The sequence below is a fragment of the Myotis yumanensis genome, unplaced genomic scaffold (assembly GCF_028538775.1).
Source record: "Myotis yumanensis isolate MYYU_CA2020_CCGP unplaced genomic scaffold, mMyoYum1.0.hap1 SCAF_1, whole genome shotgun sequence".
Classification (NCBI taxonomy): domain Eukaryota; kingdom Metazoa; phylum Chordata; class Mammalia; order Chiroptera; family Vespertilionidae; genus Myotis; species Myotis yumanensis.
The window spans coordinates 46105738-46126842 of NW_027223752.1; the positions used below are offsets into that span (position 1 = coordinate 46105738).

Here is a 21105-nt window from a genome sequence, read left to right on the forward strand (position 1 = left end):
GTGCCACACTCAGCTTGCTGGGTAAAGCTGCTATCAGAAGCCCCTGGTAAATCTCTGTGCTGATTATGGAGGGGAAGGGGGCAAATGACCTTGCAAGCAAATTTTACTTAATACAGAGATCAGGAGGCCAAACGAAAGAAACCCACGTTGTAAAACTAATAAATAAAATCTAGAATTCACTGATTTAATAAAACATGCGATCTTATTACAAGGTGGTTTCCTTAGGACAGGTGCACTCAATTGTTTTGTTTTGTGTGTTTTTTAGATATTAACGTCTTCAGAGAATTACACCATAGATGGCAGCCTGGAATATGCTGATGTGTCCTGGCAGAATTTCAGATAGAACGGTGTTTTTTCCTCTTTGTAAACTTTCCATCAGTGGGAAGGCAAGCCCTGCCAAAACTGAGGAACCCAAGCTGGAGGCAGCGAGGCTCCACCACTCAGACCGCGGCGATGGGCCAGGACTTCAAGGCCAAATCGGAAACAACCACGTTGAGTTCATTAAAACGACTGAATGATCAAAGGCGTGCAAGCCTTCACAAAGGCAAAAATTAATCTGTTTAATACTTGGCTAAATTCTCAACTGCTGAAGTACATTGGAAAGGAAATTCATCAAACTCCCCCTTCCCTGTGGAAAAAGCCTTTGAGTTCCTCAGAGTGTCCAGGAGGTGGCAGGAGTGTTCTTTGTTACAGTTCATGAGACACAGCTCCAGTTCCATCCCCAAAATTAATGGAAGTATATTTGGGTATAACTATAAATGTGAATGTAAACACAGGTTTTTCAGGATATTGGAAATTACATTCAAACATGGTTAGACCAAACCTCGCTTGGCAACCATTTTTTAAAATATGTTTTTATTGGTTTTTTTAGAGAGAGAAGAAGGGAGAGGGAGAGATAGAAACATCGATGAGAAAGATACATCAGTTGGCTGCCTCCTGCACGCCCCCGCCCCCACCGGCATCCAGCCTACAACCCCCGCATGCAGCCTGATTAGGAATCGAACCAGGGACCTCTTGGTCCCTGAGCCACACTGGTGGGGCTGCCAATCAGTTTTTGAGGGAGGAAATGATAAGAATTTAAAAATGAATCTTGGAAATACCATATGATTTCACTTATATGCAGACTCTGATAAACAAAATAAACTAACAAACAAAATAGAAACAGACTCATAGCTGTCAGAGGAGAGAGGGGGCACTGGATGAAAAAGGTGAAGGGATTAAGTGGGGCGGGGGGAACCCTCTTAGACAGACAATATTATGGTGATTACCAGAGGGAAAGGGTGGGTGCAAAGAGGTATATGAGGATATCGGGGTGATAAATGGTGATGAAAGGAGACTTGACTTGGGGTAGTGAACACACAATACAATATACAGATGTATTATAGAATTGTACACCTGAAACCTATACAATTTATTAACCAATGTCACTCCAATAAACTCAACTTTTTAAAAAAATGAATCTTGGCCATTGATGAAAAGGCAGATGGAAGAACTACAGCCCAAGGACTTGCACCCTGTTCATGTACTTCTCGTGGCTTCCGAGAGCCCAGATCTTTCAGCACACCCAGCCCTCCTCTCCCTTCCCTGCATTGCTCCTTACAGACCTGCCCACACACTCCTGGGTCACCCAGTGACCCGCGGCCCATCACTGAGCTGAAGCTGGAAGATGTGCAGGGAGGTTCCTCACTGCAACCACTCCTAACCTCTGCCCAGCCTGCCTCCTCTGTCAGGACAACCTCCATAACCTGAGGTTACCCAGCGACCAGCACATTATGAGTGTTGATCCCTGTTGGACAAACTGAAGCTAGTGTAGGACCTCAGATTCCTCAATTTCCCGAGAGGACAACATGTGAAATATGAATGCAGTCTATCATGAGAAACAAAGCTCATTATAAATACATAGCAATGCACGAACATCTTTCACTGTTTATTTCATGAAGGGAAAACATTTATTCCAACCAGATCAAAGGGGGAGCGGGGAGGGAACGTTTTTTTAGAGCTCCAATTTCACACACTCTAGTACGAAATGAATCAATGGTAGTTAGGAGGAGCAAAATCAAAGATTTCCTTTTCAACAGTAATAAATCCGGTCAAACCCTGTTTAGTATGGCACTTGACATGGATTGTAAAACCCGAAGTTACTGAACTATGTATTTCAATAGTAATCCCTTACAGAGTGAATGCGAAGTGCTAAATTGGGACAAATGGCTTCCAATGGGATCCAGATGCTTCGCCCTAAACTAGGTAGAAAGTGTGAAAAGTTAAGAACTGGACTGATTTTTGCCCTGAGTTTCTTGAAGGAGCCAGAGTTCCTCAAACATGGAATGTAAACACTTGGGAAGGTGGCCTCAGAGAGGCATGTGCTATGCAGCAGCCTGAGTCCCAGCTGTGTTTACACTAGGATTCCAAAATATCTGGGCCTGAAAGGAAACTGGCAGGAGGGACGGAGGAGCCTGCTGGGACGGACCGGCCCCAAGACGAAAGAAAGGAGCAGGTTCAAGACAACGGGAGGTGTGACTGTTGACAGAGCACAATGCCTGTCACTCAGCTTATCTTGTAGCCCCCACTTCCAAGATGCATATCTGACTCCCAAGGGGATGGGGAAGACCCTGAAAGGCATCGACCTGCTTGGTCCCATTCGCAGTAGTGGCTACGTGGGTGGTGGTGGCAACAGTAAGGGCAGCGGTGGCCTTGGGCAGCATCAGGGCTGACACCACCTCCCTCAGTCTTGAGAACTGGCAGTACCCACAGAGACACGAGGCTCAGGAGGCAGGGAGACTCCTGGGCACTTCTCACGGCTGCTTCTGCCATTGGTGGGAAAGAGGCGGCAGCAGCAAGTGAGGCCACATTCCACTGGCCCAGTGTGGGCAGAAAAAAATAACAGGTTTCATGTTGTAACCAAGAGAACCAGTTCTCAGAGAACTGGCTGTGGTAGGCTGAATAATGACCCCTAAAGACGTCCATGTCCTAAATCCCAGAACCTGGGAGTGCACCTTATGTGGAAAAAGGGACCCTGCAGATGTGATTAAGTAAAGGATCTTGAGGTGGGAAGATTACCCTGGAGTATGTGGGTGGGCCAGTGTAATCACCGGGGTACCTTCGAAAGGAACATGGAAGTCACAGGCAGAGAAGGGGACGTGAGGACAGAAGCAGAGGTCAGAGAGAGAGATGTGCAGGTGCTACACTGGTGGCTTTGAAGATGGAGAAGAGGGCCCCCAAGCCAAGGCACGAAGGTGGCCTTTACACACTAGGAAAAGGCAAGGAAACAGGTTCCTTCCTGGAGCTCTGCCAAACCCATTTTAGACTTCTGACCTCCAGAACTGTAAGATAATAAGTGCATGTGGCTTTAAGCCACTGAGTGTGTGGTAATTTGTTACAACAGCAGCAGGAAAATAATACACTGGAGATAGACTCCTTCGAGAGATTTCACAATCATCTGTGAGGATAAGGAAGCTCAAACGGCCACAGAACGAGGGGAAGCACCGCAGCCAGAAGTTTTGGGAGCCATGCTCACCCCCTGTCTGTGTGAGTAAAGGGATAAGGTTAGAGTAGCGTAGACTAGACCCACAGGTCTGCTTTACTCTCCTGGCTACCTTGGCAGAACATTTTATCTTAGATCTCATCTTGAACCTTCCTTCAAATCATCAGCATCTGTTTTATGCCTCATTCTAAGATTCCAAAGCAAAGCATGCATTACCTTACTCTCTCCCCTACCCTTCAAGAACTTCTGAGAGGCAAGTTGTGCTGAGTATCTTGCAAGGAATTCCACGTATGTCCATAAATGAGTTCCCAAGTCATTTAAAATGCTGAGAGCAAAGCCTATACATATCTTTTGGATTCTAATAACAGCGTTTCTCAGCCACTTGCTCTAGATTATAGTTCATCCCTTAAAAGCATTCTGCTGATGAGACATTCTGGAAATGTCTTCAGAGATGTGCCCTGTGACTGCAAAAGAAATTCAGCCTACACACCTGAGATTCAGGACTCTCTTCTCAGCCAGATCATCATTAAACATTAAGGGCCTTTTTCTCAGGGCCCAGGAGAATATTTGAATTGGCTGTATTTATCCAATACTTTCTGCCAAATGAATCAGTTAGCTCCTCCCAAAATTCAAATGTGGTCCTAGATTCAAATATATAGTCTTCCTATAGTAGCCATTACAGTACATTTTACTTATATCCAACTCTATTCTTTCTGATAACAATAGGGATCAGGGAACATACAAAAGATTACAATTAACAAATGATTTCCAAACTTCATTTTGGCTTTTATATCATTTCTCTAAATCCTTATTACAAAAGCTATCAACATGAAGGAAAAAGTTTATTCAAATTCCTTTTATTATTTTCTTTGACCACCTCTTGGCAGAGTAGTCAGATATTATACAAAATAATAATGGTAGGACAAAGGCAAAATAAACACTTGACAATGATATCCAAAGGCTAGGAACAACCTGCTCCATGGTCCAGTCCAGCTGGACGTGTCCTCTGAACAAGTTAGATGATTTTGGACCAGCCACAACCTTTCTGGCCTATGTCTCCTCAGCTCTCCTCTAGAATACCTCCACATTGTTCTAATATGAAATAGTTCATTTACTTGCCAGTTAAATTGTTCACCATTTCTTCTTCACACTTTCAACTTAAAATTGGCACTGAAGGAAATGCTCCCCATTTATACTCACCAGGGCGGGGAGTGCCCTAGTTCGAAAAGCATGGGCCTATACACTTGCTAACATCCCTTCTATCTCTAACACCACAGCTGTACCCATGTGCTGTATAGTCCCGTCTTCACTGCTTTAGTTCACTTCATCTTTTCCTCTTCTATTTCCTTCACCATTTAGAAGTGCCCTCTTCTTCCTCCAAATTTCCCACTTTTGAAGGCTAATTTATGTCGCTCGTCCTCCATAAAGCCTTCCCTGACCACAGACGTCCAAGGAAATCTTTTTTTTTTTTTCAAAGTCATGGCACTCATCCTATGTAGCATTCAGTTGTAATAAAATTGTATCTATCTTTCTTAATGCCTTTCACTGTTACTTAACTCTTAGGATATTTCTCTTGTTTGTTTTTTATTTGTTCTGGGGGTTTTTTGCCACTGGTCTTCCAAACCATATCATAAACTTCCAAAAGATCAGAGTCCATGGAAGCTATTGTTTGTATTCCCCACAGCACCTACATCTGTGCCTTGCATGTGAGAAGCAATCATTCATTTATTATTTACCCATTCAACATTTATTTATTAGACTATGTGCCAATTCATAGTTGTTGAGTGAATGAGAAGCCAACGGATTCACATAATCTAAAAACTGAACAATTCAATTCTTCCTAACACAATTTATCCTTCTCATTTTAGATTTATTTTTTGTTATAGGGTAATTTCTCCATAAGCAAATTTAAATTGCAAATTCTAAACAGGTGTCAAATATTGGTTGGATGTGCGTGGTCTTGTCATTATAATTGACACCAAGTGTTACAGGTTCATTAAGTGCCTAGAACAGATTTTGCAAATTTATAGAAATTACCAAGACTGATAGAGCGAAAATAACACCCTCTACAAGTGCTCACTTCGTAAACTGCAAGTATTTACTCACCTTTGTCTTTATGGAATTTAGGTGTATGCTTGTTCTATTCCTTCAGGGGCAATAAATAGATTCCCTTGTTCCACTTTGTAACCAAAATTAATGGCTATCTGCCATTTCTACCAAAATTCTCAAGTTTCAATATTATAACTAAGTACATGAAAATCATATTAAACTGAAAGTTACCATCAAAATTATTAACCATATGCTATTTTAATACATATCAAAGCGAATTACATTCATTAAATAGTGTGCCTAATGACGGAAGTCCCAAAATAGTCCAAATTATTCCCATATTTTTCCACATAGACTACAAAAAATAGGCTCCATTCCAAAAATAAATGGATTTACTTTATTTTATGGACTCCTGCCTTTTGCTATCTCACCTACATGGAACCTGGCAAATTGTTTCACTTTAGAATGTAGCTACTTCAGGGATTCTAAGTGGTGAGTATACTGTAATTGCAGATACTTAGTCAAGCGCCACCTGGTGGTCATATGAATATTTTTTTCTACCATAGTTTGATCAGTCGTGCAGAGAACCTAGTCAAACTATGTCCTTGGTAATTACCGAAAGTAATTCATTAAAATCAATAATACTTTATCAATCCTTAATCCTGTGGAATACTTAGATACTGGGGGAAATATTCAGATCATATTGATATTGGTTCAAACCTCAGCTTCAGCTTTTTTTGTTACCAATTTATCTTGGGCCAGTAACTTACTAGTAAACTCTCCGGGGATCAGTTTTCTCATCCATGTCATAAAGCTGATTTAAGAAATAAGTGAAAGGGAGACATAAGGGGAATAAAATAATGCACTGCATATTATTTTGTGGTACAATAATTGCTATTAGTATTATTTTATCAGCAATACATGCTTGAATGTATAGAATGCTTATTATAGGCCAAAAACATATTCTTTACCTATATTATCTCAGTGAATCCTCACAAGAGTCCTATCAAGTTGGCATTGTTACCTATCAGTTTAAAAATTAGGAAGCTGACAATATGGAAGTTAAATGATTGGCTAAGATTCACACAGTAGGCAGCACCTAGCTCAGAGTGGCAAAACTAGGACAGACACAGTTACGCAACTGTGAGACACAGTCCCGAGGACTCGGGAAGATACTGCACAAGTAGACAGAGAGCCTGCAGGCGTGCAGGTGGAGGCCTCTGAGCTCCTTCCAGCATTGCAAACGTAACGCCCCACGGGCCAAACAAGTATCCTAAAGGAGCAACGTGGGCTGAGAGGTCCGGAGGTGGACTGGCCTGTAAGTGTCGCGTCCAGCAAGGGCCCCAGCTGGCCGAGGCTGGGGAAGCCACACACAGCCAAGGAAAGGGGCTCTGGGCTTAAGGCAAAGCATGGGGAACATGTGACACTTACCTTCCCGTGGTACCACATGGAGGAACAACCAAACACCCACACTCAGAATGTCTCCAGGAAATAGCTGACATTGGGCCCAAATCCCTAGGCTTCTACTCGAGGATTAGCATCTGAAGTTTGGTAGCTCTGAAACTACAGCTGGCCTTTGGACAACGTGGAGTTAGAAGCTCCGACTCCTGCACAGTAGGAAATCTGCATATAACCTTTGATTCCCCAAAAGTTTAACTACAGCCGGCCTCCACCTCCGAGATTCACACCAACCGCAGATGCAAAACAGTACTTTCCGGCAGGTCGGGAATCCGCTGTCGCTAATATGGGAATGCTTTTTACGGCAGTGGTTGCTTGACTCCCGGGATGCAAACCCGCAGATAGGAAGGGCTGGGTCAGTGGACCTGCGCGGTTCAAACGCGTGCTGTTCAAAAGTTAACTGTAAAATACGTAATGGGATATTGGCTTCAGCCCCCACCGAGAGGTGAGTGACAGCGAGTGACAGCATGCTTTCTCTAAGGAGCCAGATGTCTATGAAGGTCTGAGGCAAGGGCACAGTGGTGAGACCAGAAGGGCCTCAGCTCAGGCCGCTCCTGCAGCCCCGAGAGCGCCCTGACGTTGGGGTGCTGCATCTGGGTTCAAGGCCTGCTGGTTAGGCAGAAAAGGAGCAGTAGCAAAAATGACAAGGGTAGGTAGGCCCTGCCAATTAAAACCAGAGGAGGTCTGAATAACCTGGTACATGTTTATATAGCTAATGCAGTTGCAAGTTATCCAAACTCCCGGAAATCGGTTCCATAGATCATGAATGCCTCGGTTGGTGCTCCCCTGTAAGGTCCTTGTGGATTAGTGCAGTGGTCAGCAGCACCATTAGGGTTGGGACAGAAATCACAAGCAGGCTACGCCACTTCCCTTTGTCCATGCCTCTGTGTTCTATTTTTCTGCCCTTTAAACAGATTTTGTTCTCTCAAGTTTTGGGGTTGTTTTTTTTAATCCTAGCAAGTGATTGATTTCCAGAGGAATACACAAACCTATGATTCTTTCAGTGTTTAAATGCACACTGAACATTATAGCAACTCAAGGAGCATAACTCTCAGATGGATGTGGGGTCACGCACCAGATCCAACCACATTGACGAATAGAACAGCCAGAGAGAACGCCAGGTAGTTCAGACATTAGGCAAACAAACCATCTGTTGTAAGCAATAAATGGATAATGTCAGGAAAATATCTGCACAGAGATCATGCTTGCTGTCTTTGGATAGTTCTGATTTCGTTAGCACTCCCATTCCTACGCATGCATCTAATATTAAACAGCCTCAGAAATCATAGACATGATTGGCCCATTGGCCTAGTAATTTCCCCCCAGGAAGTTATCTTGAGAAAATAACCCAGATGAACAAAAAGTAATAGACATAAAAATGGACTTTGAAAACAATAGGAGAATGGGTAGGTAAATTATAATTTCCAAGTCTATAAATGAGTGTCTTGTCTCAGATGATATTTAAATCTTTTTGTCATTTCTATTAAATGTATTGGGATATGATTGGTTAATAACATTATATAAACTTCAGGTATCCAACTTTATATCAACATCTATTTACTCTATTGCATGCTCATGGTACAGCAGGTCATGGTCATCATGCCTAGATGGATGTCCCACCACCACAGAGCCTCTTTCAGATTTTAGTGATGTCTTTCCAATTAAATATACCCATACCTTTGACACAGCAGCTCCCTTCCTAGGTGTATACCTTGTTCATTATATCAAAAACACATGGACATAGCAGCATTGTTTGTGATAAAAAAAAAAAATTAAAAGCAGCATACCTGTCTCAACAAGAGAATTTGTGGTGTATAAATTATGGGATATTACATAGCAGTGAAAATTAGTGAAGTAAAGCTATTTCTATAAGGATGGACAAATGCCACAAATATGAATTTGAATGGGAGAATAACAAGTGGCAGATAGATATGAACGTTATAATACCATTTATATTAAGTTTTTCAACTGTATTGTTTATGGATATGTACAAACCATATTGTTTTGGGGTACACACATAGGTAGTAGAAGATTAAACTATGCATAGGAATGAATTAACATAGTGACTGCCTCTGGGTAGAGAACAGAGGAAAGAGTAGTACCCAAGGGGCTTCAGTTTTATCTGTAATGTTGTATTTCACATGAAAGCAATCTGACGTGAATATCATAAAATATTAAGATTTGAAAAAGCTGGATGGTAGGTAGGTATTTGTTGTATTATTCTGCCTGCAATTCTGTATCCCTGTGGTGTAACAAGGGTGAGGCAGTGGGAGTGGTCTGTTATGTGTACAGGCAAAAAGAGGGTATATTTTCTGCAGAGAAATGTAAAACAAACTAGATGTTCTTTTTTAAAATATCCCCTTCAGCTAGCAATTCTAATGATATAAATAATAGAAGACTCTTCTCAGCTAAGCAAACAGCTCCCACCATCCCCAGTCTCCACCTTGGTAACTCACTTACTATATCCTTGAAATACTTCCTAATCTGTACAGACTCACTCATTAATGTAAATAATCTTTATCAATATAATGCACAAGGAAATCCATAATGATCATTCTAAAACATTTTTAGATCTCAAATGATCAAAGACAGAATCTGTCATTTTTGTTGTAGTCTACTGAGTAGAAAGCATATATTTTAGAAAAATTTTCAACAATTACGGTTGACATTAAAAGCATCTTCAGAGCTCGGTCTGCCACTTTTCATCCACTTGCATTGCTTTTTACAGTCACTGGTCAGACCTCAGACGCCAAAATGGTGAAGCAGATCAGGAGCAAGTATGCTTTTCAGGAAGCCTGGAACAGTGCAGGAGGTAAACTTGTAGTAGTTGACTTCTCCGCCACATGGTGTAGGCCTTGCAAAATGATTAAGCCCTTCTATCATTCCCTCTCTGAAAGTATTTCAATGTGGTGGTCTTTGAAGTAGATGTGGATGACTGTCAGGATGTTGCTGCAGAGTGCGAAGTCAAATGCATGTCAACCTTCCAGTTTCTTAAAAAAGGACAAAAGGTGGGTGAGTTTTCTGGAGCTAATAAGGAAAAACTTGAAGCCGCCATCAATGAATTAGTTTAATCCTGTTAACCAGCCATTGGCTCTTGTAATTTTTTTTTATTTACAAATAAAAAGAAGATATTCCACTTCTGACACCAAAAACAAAAAAAGAAGATAGATCAAGTATAGAGACTATATATTCAACTACCATCTGATTATAAATGACAATAAAATATTAATTCTACCCTTTTAAAAATAATTTTAAAAATAAATGCATCTTCAGTTTACTCTTCAGTTTGACTAGAAATATTTCAATGTGTTAGAAAGCTTTAATCACTTAGTTAATCATGCATGATGTTGCAATAATAATAATAGAGAGAGAAAATCATAGATTAGATTAGTATTAAATTGCAAAGACAACATGGATGGCAAAAGTAATGAACCTTAGGAGATAAACCCTTTTTAAAAATATATTTTTGATTGATTTCACAGAGGGGGACGAAGAGGGAGAAAGAGACAGAAACATCAATGATAAGAGAGAATCATTAATTGGCTGCCTCTTGCATGCCCCCTACTGGGGATCAAGCCTGCAACCCAGGCACGTGTCCTGACCAGGAATTGAACCCATAACCTCCAGATTCATAGGTCGATGCTCAACCACTGAGCCATGCCAGCCGAGCAGAGAAAAAATCTTTAAATTGCCCATAAAGTGTAGTAAGCATGGTTTCATGAATATAATCCCCTATTCACATTTATTCTTATACTCACTCAAGTTTGAGACTCCAGAACAATAGGAACATCTGGATTTCTGGAAACACCCTCATAGACACATCCAGAAATAATGTTTCAACAGCTATTTATGTATCCCTTAGCCCAGTCACGTTGACATATAAAATTAACCATCACACCTACTAAACTCCAACTGTGAGTTTATCTAACTATCCACCCACTCTGCGTCTGCATCTAAATGTGGGTGGAAAGAGCACATAAATATGTTAACTAGTCTCAATTTAAATTCTTGACATCTAACCTCAAGTAGGCCATTAGTGCTTCTCGGCAACCATAATATATTTACTTATTATCGGTCACACCCTAATCCTAATACCTTAAAATTATTTTCTTCCCTACAAAATCAGCTCATGACCTTGCTACCTATTTCAGTGAGAAACTTCGCTGTGAGAATTTCCATATGATTTCACCACCCCATTTCCTCATAGTTGTACTCTGACTATCCTCCTATTGCTATGGATGGATTAATCATGCTCCTACCTAGCCGATCCTCAGCTCATAGCTAAACCTATTTGTGTACCAGGTCAAATCCCCTTTCACTTATTCAAGGATATCATTACTGGATCATTTCTATAAATATGCTATATCTCCCATTATAAAAAGGGACAAAAATAACCCCAATTTCCCTTATAGTTGTTGCCACTCTCCTTTACATGAAAACTTCTTGAAGAAGTTATCTATACTCATACTCTCCACCTCCTCTCCTCTCTTTTTTCCTGGAAACCGTTCCAGCCAGGATTATTTCCCCACCTCTGCAACTGCTATTGTCAAGGCCATCAGTGATTGCAAGTCCAAGGGTCAATTCTCAGACCCCATTGATGGCACCTTCCTTCGATAGCTGCTTTCTCCTCTTGGTTTCTAGGACACCATCTTCTTAGTTCTTCCTACCTCACTGATGGCTGTGGATCAGTTTCCTTGGCTGGAAACTTCCTCTCTCTGACCTCTAGATGTTAGAATTCCCCAGACTCAGGCCTTGGACCTCCTTCCTTCTCTATTTACACTCATCCCTTAATGATCTCATATAGTTCCATAACCTCATGATATACGCATATTGACAATTCTCACACGTCTCCTCAGGCTCTTAATTTTACCTTGGGCTCCCAGCTTGCAGAGCCATCTCTTCTTTGGGTGTCAAATACCAAAACCTGCTCTTCCTATTGTCTTCCCCATCTTGGTAAATGGAAAATCTGTTCTTTCAGTTGATCTAGTTTAAGTTTTATAATAATCCTTTGCCCTTCTCTTGCTCTCACACCCCACAAGCAATCTGTGCTATTCTCTAGTATTTCTGAAATCCCACCGCTTATCACCATTTCTACCATTTCTATCTCTCCCAAACCACCATCTCTCAAAAATTTTACAATAGTCTCTCAAGTGATCTTCCTGCTTCCTCCCTTGCCCTCTGTTTTCTATCTTCAATATAGTAGCCAGAATGAAGGTGTAAAAGCATAAGTCAGAGTGTGACATTCTTCTGCTTCCACCCTTCGACAGCTTCCCATCTTCTTCATAGTAAAAGCCTTACCATGCCCTCAAGGCCCTATATGATGTGTTGCTGGTATTTGATCTCACTTCCTGCAATCATCCCCCTCATTTAGAGGAGTAAATTCCCCTTGTTGTTCCAGATAAAGGCCATGCATGCTTCCCCCCTTCACGAGCTTTGCACTTACTGATTATCTTGGCTAAAGTGTTCTTCCCTCATTATCCACATGGCTTGCTCCCTTACTTCCTTCACCATATTGTCCACAAGGCCGCCTCTGAATGCCCTAAGTAAACTATAACCTGATTGCCCTGGCCGGTTGGTTGAGCATCATCCCATACACTGGAAGGTCACCGGTTCAATTCCTGGTCAGGGCGCATGCCCTGGTGGTGTGTTCGATCCCCAGTCAGGGTGTGTACAAGAGGCAACCAATCAATGTTTCTCTCTCTCCCTCTCTCTTCCTCTCTCTCTAAAAGTCAATAAAAACCTGTTGAAAAAATTTTGTAAAATATAATCTCATCACCACCCCAAAGCTGTTTTCTTTGTCAATGAGGCAGGAAAGTAAGAAGCTAGGAAAATTCCTTGGCAAGTGGAATGGGGAAACTGAGACAGTTAAAACAGCAGTTGGCGGCCATCTAGTAAATCCTATCTTCCCTAAACCAAGGACACTTAAGAGTAAATGGTTTGCACTTCTCTTCCCCAACCAGAGGGTAAATAGCTTAAATCACGCTACTCGGGGAGACATACAGCAGAAATCCAATTAGTGCCATTTGCCAACCACATAAAGACAGATGAAGTTAAAGGAATAAGTCTCATTATGGTGCATCAGCATAAAGCTGATTAATATTTTATAGAGATCCTCCCTAGCCTTTTAAAATCCCTCAAAATGAAGGTCCCAGGAAGTGCTCTCCCTCCGGAGAGCATGCCTGTGCCTTTCCCCTCCCTACCTTCTTCCCCCAGAGTCATTCATCTCCTAAACTCTAAAGGACCTGCAAGGCTTGCAACCAGGGCAGCAATGGGCAGTCAATAGGCAGCTACAGTTTGCAGTTCATCCAGGCAAATCCCCTGACCCTGTACCCAAGATCCTCTTTTCTCTGACTTCTTAGTGGGCCAAAGTTGCCCAACCTAGGCTCATTTCCCCACCTACCCACTCACCTGTTATCCTATGCCCTTCTTCGTTTCACTGACCCCAGCTTCAATAAACATCCTCTAAAACTCACCTGGACTCATGTTGTGAAATTTTTACTGCATGAAGTCAAGAACCCATACACTACCAGACCCACTATGGGTCAGGTTCCCTTTCCAGTAACATTATAATCTTTTTTTTACCAAATCACTTATAATCATCTACTAGTAACATTTGATATATGTATATTTAAATTATTGTCATCTATCTTCCCTCTCTAGGATATAATCTCCATAAGAGGACACAACTTTAGCTGTGCTGTTCACTGCAGTATCCTCAACACCCAGGATTTAGAGTAAGTACTCAATAAAGAGTTATTAGATAAACAAATCAATTTATTTGCATTATCTTTGTACGCCTTAGCTGTGACTCAATATTTCTTTTTTTAAATATATTTTATTGCCCTAACCGGTTTTGCTCAGTGGATAGAGCATCAGCCTGCAGACTCAAGGGTCCCGGGTTCGATTCTGGTCAAGGGCATGTACCTTGGTTGCGGGCACAGCCCCAGTTGGGGGTGTGCAGGAGGCAGCTGATCAATGTTTCTCTTTCATCGATGTTTCTAACTCTCTATCCCTCTCCCTTCCTCTCTTTAAAAAACCAATAAAATATATTAAAATATATATTTTTCTTATTGATTTCAGAGAGGAAGGGAGAGGGAGAGAGAGATTGAAACATCAGTGATGAGAGGGAATTATTGATTGGCTGCCCCCTGCATGCCTCACACTGCATGTGCCCTTGACCAGAATCCAACCTGGGACCCTTCAGTCCACAGGCCCACATTCAATCCACTGAGCCAAACCAGCCAGGGCTGACTCGATAATTCTTTAGATATATTTTTATTATAACTTAATCTTTGTTCTGAATAAGTTATGCCCTTTATAGCTTTCAATGACATTTTCATTTTTCTATTATGCTTTTAAGCTTTGAACAGTCTTTGAGGATTATGGCCTATACATTTTTCATAGAAAGTACTTCTTTTTGTCCAATTTCATTGAGGTATACAAAGTAACTACTTAATTTTTCTCCTTTGAAGTTAACACTAGCCTGTTGAAATACTCAGATTCCTTTGGGCTTTCTGAAATTGTAGGTATAGTCTCAATCTTTCTGCCAGTTCTCTTTGCCCCTTGGATGTTGTGATACTTCTGGTTTGGATCTGTGTTTTAGTTAAGATTCCTTCACTGTATTTGCAACTTTCTGGGGGGTCGGGAGGATGTACAATGAGGCTAGTGGTAGAAAAACACAAAGGTGAAGTTCCAGTTTTAAAAATTTGCTATATAGCAGAGATATACAGGCTCTAGAGGTGAAAAGACCTGGCCTTTAATCCCTTTTCCACTGTTTTCCAGTTATGACCTTTACTGTTGTTGAAACAACATACATCTCTTCATCCTTTTATATGGTTGAGTAGTATTTCATTGTTTATATGTAATATATCTTCTTTATTCATTCATCCATTGAAGGACACTTAGGTTGTTTCCATGTCTTGAACACCGTAAATAATGCTTTTTTAGGAACCTCCATACTGTTTTCCAAAGTGGCTGTACCAGTTAACATTCCCACCAGTAGCTTATGAGGGTTCCTTTTTCTCCCCATCCTCTCCAACACTTGTCTTACTGGTAATAGCCATTCTAACAGGTGCGAGGTGGTATCTCATTGTGGTTTTTATTTGCATTTCCTTTTATAGCTAGTGAAGTTGAGCATATTTCCATATATTTGTTAACAGAGTAGGCCATTTTTAAACCAACCCTCCTACAAAGAACAACTAGGAGAGCTAAATGAAATATTTTTTTAAATCCGCTGAAAGGCATTGGAGACCTCTCTAGACAGTGAGGATTATAAAATCAAAATCCAAGAGGGGAAGGAAGCCAAGAGGGAGTAGTACAGCATTTGAGGATGCTTTTCCAAATTTTCTGATTCCAAAAGCAGCATCTGTGAGTCTGCGTAGCTGAATAAAGACTCTGTGGGGAATGACTCAGAACCCAGAATTGGTATGAAGATTATTTTAAGATGAATATGTTTGAGATTCAGCAAATGCAGAAAGAAGCCCTCTCAGAGCTTCACTAATCTGTCTGAAAACAGAAACTTTTGAGAAATGAGGCTGCTGTAAATTCCCTTTTCAGGATGGGTCTATTCCCAGGAGGAGAAAGACCAGGAGTAAACCTATCATAAATCCCCTCTCCAAGGGCGTTTAGTGACTGCATCAGTGTACATTCTAACAGATGTGAGGTGATGTCTCAGTGTGGTTTTGATCTGCATTCCCCTGATAATTAGTGATGCTGAACATCTTTTTACATACCTGTTGCCTATCTACATCTATACATTCTTAAATCAGATTTTGGGGGTTTTTTGCTATTGGGTTGTTTTAGCTTCTTATATATTTTGGGTATTAACCCATCACTTGATATTTGATTTGCAAATATTTTCTCTCACCTAGTAGGTTGCCTTTTCATTTTGTTGATGGTTTTCTTTACTGGGCAGAAGCTTTTTAGTTTGCTGTAATTCCACTTCTTTATTTTTTGCTTCTATTGCCTTTGCTTTTGGAGTCAGATCCAAAAATTCAATGCCAAGATCAATGTCAAGGAGTTTACTGCCTATGTTTTCTCCTAGAACTTTTATTGTTTCAGGTTTTAGGTTCAAGTCTTTAATCCATTTTGATTTAATTTCTGTGTATGGTGCAAGATCATAGTCAGGTTTTATCCATTTGCATGTGGCTGTTCAGTTTTCCCAACACCATTAAAGAGACTGCTCTGTCTCCCTTGTATATTCTTGACGCCTTTGTCATCAATTGATTGCCCATGTATGTGTTGATTTATTTCTGGGCTCTCTTTTCTGTTCCATTAACCTGTGTGTCTGTTTTTATGCCAATACCATACTATTTTAAGTACTGTGGCTTTGTAGTATAGTTTGAAATCAGGGAGCATGATATCTCCAACTTTGTAATTCTTTCTTCAGATTGCCTTGGCTACTTGGGGTCTTTTGTGGTTCCATACAAATTTTAGAATTATTTTTCTAGTTTTATGAAAAATGCCATTGGAATTTTGATAGGGATTGCATTGAATCTGTAAATTGTTTTGAGTAATATGGACATTTTAACAACATTAATTCTTCTTATCCATGGTTATGAAATATATTTCCATTTATTTGTGTCTTCTTCAGTTTCTTTCATTAATGTCATAGTTTCAGTGTACAGGTCTTTTACCTCCTTGGTTAAAATTTAAAAGTGGTATTATTGAGACTCTGTGGAAACACTGGGAAATGCTTGTACCATAAATATAATGAAATAAAAGTAGGGTCCAAAGTAGTATATACTGATTACAACTATATTCAAATGTCCTCAAGAAAATAAAAAATTGTAGAAAAAGTGCTAATAATTAAAAACAATTTTAGCCCAGCTGGTGTTGCTCAGTGGTTGAGTGTCAACCTATGAACCAGGAAGTCACAGTTCAATTCCCAGTCAGGGTACATTCCCAGGTTGTGGGCTCAATCCCCAGTGGAGGGTGTGCAGGAGGCAGCCAATCAATGATTCTCTTTCATTATTGATGTTTCTATCTCACTCCCCCTCCTTCCTGTCTTAAATCAATGAAATATATTTTTTTAAAAATAAAAATCACTTGGTTTTGTCAGATTCAATAAATTGTACTTGAGCCTTCACTTTATTCAACATATTCTATCACTACTAGAGGCCCAGTGCATGAATTTGTGCACAGGTGGGGGGTTCGGCAGACCCAGCCCCAATCAGGGTAGATTGAGGCTGGGCCTGTCGGGAGGAGGAGATGGTGGGAGGTTGGCCAGCCAGCCTGCCCCAATCGGGGCCTGATCAGAGCCAAGCTGGCTGGGGGGAGGGGCCGTGGGTGAATGGCTCATGGGCCCCGCCCCCAATTGAGGTGGAGGACCAATTCGGGGAGGAGCTAACCTTGGGGAGGGGCTGTGGGCTGTGGGCCCGCCAGCCCCATTTCCCGAATGGGGTCGGGCGATCGCAGGTTAGCGGCCAGGGGAGGGGCCATGGGAGGTTGGCCGGCCGGCCCCCACCCCCTATTAGGGTGGGGGGGGCAATCAGGGGTGGGGCCCGCTGGGGGGAAGGGTGGCAGGAGGTTGGCCTGCCAGCCCCACCCCCTGATCTGGCCGGTTTGCTGGCTGCAGTGGGCGTCATAGCAACTGGTCATTCCAGTCGTTACGGTGTTCCTGTCACTGGCTTTTTATATAGATAGATATACCCTTGATTTTGAAACTATACTTTCTCCAATGCAGCCCTTTATTTCCCACTTGATATCCTCCAGCTTTTGCTTTAAAAGGAAACAACTTGATAGAACTCTAAATTGGTAACAAGAAGTACATAGTTGAAATACTGCCTGTACTGCCAAAATCATCTTCAGTCCTGCCCACTTGGTATCTGTGTAACATTTTTCACTTTTCTTCACTTTATCGCTCCATGAAACAAACTTCCTCCCCCTGGTCACAGGGCTCTCTGGCACAGGCCTCCTTGCTCCCATTTAATTTCTCCTCCCACTTAAGCCCAGGAGAGGCCAGAACATCCTGCAGTAAGGACATTATCTCGCTTTTCTGGAATAAAGGACACTTGGTTTCAATCCAATGTCTTAACCTCAAGGAGATGCTTTGGAAGACTCCATCTGTGATAACCTTTCAGATTAGAATTGTGTTGGGTATTTTGGAGATATGCAATCACACACTACATGACAAGCTTCTACACATCCTCTGCCCCCAAGTGTTGCAGCAGAGAAGCCATAGTGGAGGGGGCTTCCCCAGACACAAAAACATGCCCCACTCCTCAGAAGGGCAGTCAAACTCCTGCAACCAAATAGTCTTGCAAAAGGGAAACGACATCTATGAACTCTCTCTTTCTTCTGAATTCAGGAAGTTAATGCACCTCAAATCCAAGTCTAAAATTGTGAAGTACAGAGACATGATTTAAATTTTTGCCTATTTACTGGCCAGCAAAACCCAATCACACAGAATGAGAGAGAAAAACACAGCTCTGCCAGGTTGACTCTTCAGGAGGAGTCAATAGAAAATAATTTAAACTAAGAATTTGGACATTCAGCTTTTAATTCCTGCTCTATTACTAACAAATTTAGTGTCCTTAGGGCAAATACTTAACCTTTCTGACCAGTCTTGGTTTTCTCACATGTAAAATGATGGTAGTGATAATAACATATTCGTCCTGCACTTCGTGGTTACAAGGTCTTTTTTTTTTTTACATACTTTGGTACAACAACCCTTTGAAATGTGTTAGAGCCAGTGGTTCTCAACCTTCTGGTCCTTTAAATACAGTTCCTCATGTTGTGACCCAACCATAAAATTATTTTTGTTGCTACTTCATAACTGTAATGTTGCTACTGTTTTGAATCGTAATGTAAATATCTGATATGCAGGATGGTCTTAGGCGACCCCTGTCAAAGGGCCGTTCGACCACCAAAGGGGTCGCGACCCACAGGTTGAGAACCGCTGTTTAGACAAATATTATGCCCAGTTTAGATGACGAACTAAGACTCAGAGTTTAAATGATTTGGCTGAAGTTCATACAAGCTATATTGTAAGGTGATATCCAAATGTAGTTCTTCTAAGTTTAAAATCAGTGGTCTTTCTGCTAAACCCTTTTGATCAGGAAGATCCCCAACATGTGTATATATGCAGAGACTAAGTCCTTGGTTTTCATTTTCTTATTCTTACACCAGAGGCCCAGTGGCCTGCGGGGATTGGGCCAAAACCAGCAGTCCAACACCACCTGCCACTCCTGCCTGCCGCTCGCGCTCATCCCGGCCCCACTGCGCCTGCCATGGGCTCACACCCAGTCAGTCCCGGGAGAGGCTTGTACCGCCACAGCCGCGCTCACCAGCCATGAGCCCTGTGTCTGGCACCCATCCGTCAGCTGAGCGGTGCTCCTGCTGTGGGAGCGCACTGACCACCTGGGGGCAGCTCCTGCACATCATAGCGACCGGTCATTCGGTCACTCAGTTGCTTAGGCTTTTATATAGATAGATAGATATTTAATTCTTAGGACAAAGCCCGTAGAAGTGAAATGAGAATAAGCTGAACTTCAGGAATAGGAAAAGGGAAGGGGCTATGTAATTACATAGAAAGAAGAGAGAGTAATGACAAGTGCAGGACACTATAAAGGAAGTTGTTGAATGCTTCCAAATAAGAACTTTTATGAAACAAGGAAATATTTTTATTTCAGTAAGTTAGTCTCCTTTTTATCCCTTGTGAAATATGCCTTAAGTACTTTGATTAAAAGATACTTTTTGTTTAATTTTTTTAAGCTACTATTTCATCACGGGCATTTTTATCATTTTAAAAGAAAATCCTGCTGTGAATTGAACTGTGCAGCATAATCAGCTACGATTAGGAATATGTTTTCCCCCTTCAGTCATCATCCTCTCGAGATATACAAATGTAATAAAATGAAATAAGTTAGCAAGATTTATTACTCCCCTGGTCTAATCTGTTGCTCATTCTGGAAAAGAGAAAGAACCAGAATATACAATTTCTGAGACCTGAGGCATGAGGGATTTGAATCTCAGAGACCTGGGGGAAAAACTTATCATTTCCTTCGTGAATTTACGTAAGCTTTTTATATGTAAATGTTTATTTTAGAAAGCGAATTTGAGACATCTTAAAATAAAAGATACATAATTAAGCCACTACAGTTGAAATAAAAACAGCCTTTATTTTTCTCTTCAGCTTCTACATTTTCAAGGGAAAGTTAGTCTCACTTCCAAAAGTGAATAATAGTAGGAGCATATATTGCATCCTAAAGGCAAATTTTAAAATCCTAAAAATATATTACTAATTTTAATAACAGTCTACTGATATAATTGAATGAGGTGAGCAGTAGAAAGCAAATAAGAATTTTATTTCTCGATATCACCATTGTCATCATCAACTTTCTGAAAAAGTGTGTGCTTTATTGCAGAAATCAACATACTAAGAATTATAGTTTCTTTTTTAAATGTGTTTTTGTTGATTTTAAAGAGAGAGGAATGGAAAGGGAGAGAGAGATAGAAACATCAATGAGAGAGAAACAGATCGCCTGCCTTCTGCATGCCCCCTAGTGGAATTCAAGCCTGCATCCTGGGCATGAACCCTGACTGGGAATTGAACCAGCGACATTCTGGTGCATGGGTCAACACTCAACCACTGAGCCACACCAGCCAGGCAAGGATTATAGTTTCTTAAAAAGTTGGATAGACCTGGTCCATATTATCATGGAACTTAAAATGTTTCACAGGAGGCAGAATAGGAATAGTAAGCCAAACCTTAACTGGACAGCAAGATATTTGGATAATTCAAATGGAATGAGGGCATCTTTTCCATGGTCATCAGGGAAGGCTTTGTGGATGAGCTTTGTTTTCAGGAGCTTTTTAGATAAGGGAGAAGGAATGGCTAATAAAATAGAGGGTGTTTATTAAATGGCATTGCTTGGGACTGAGTCAAAGGTGGCAGTGATTGCACTAGTTCAATGGTTCGTCAGTCTAGCCTTGGTTGGCAGCCAGTGGAATAACATCACCTCACTGCTGGTAGGGAGAGAAGATGGGGAGTAAACATGAAAAGTCTGCCTATCAAAAAGTTTCAGGGGACCTAACCCAGATGACTTTTCTGAAGAAATGTGGTTCTGCCTAAATACATAAAACTCAGGTTGAAGGGAAGGACAGAACAAGAATAG

At 41.2% G+C, this 21105-nt stretch overlaps 1 pseudogene; it reads left to right on the top strand.

The window, feature by feature from the left end:
* The first annotated feature begins 9742 nt into the window (after window positions 1–9742).
* Window positions 9743–10059, top strand: LOC139002721 (thioredoxin pseudogene; annotated as a pseudogene).
* The last annotated feature ends 11046 nt before the right edge of the window (window positions 10060–21105 follow it).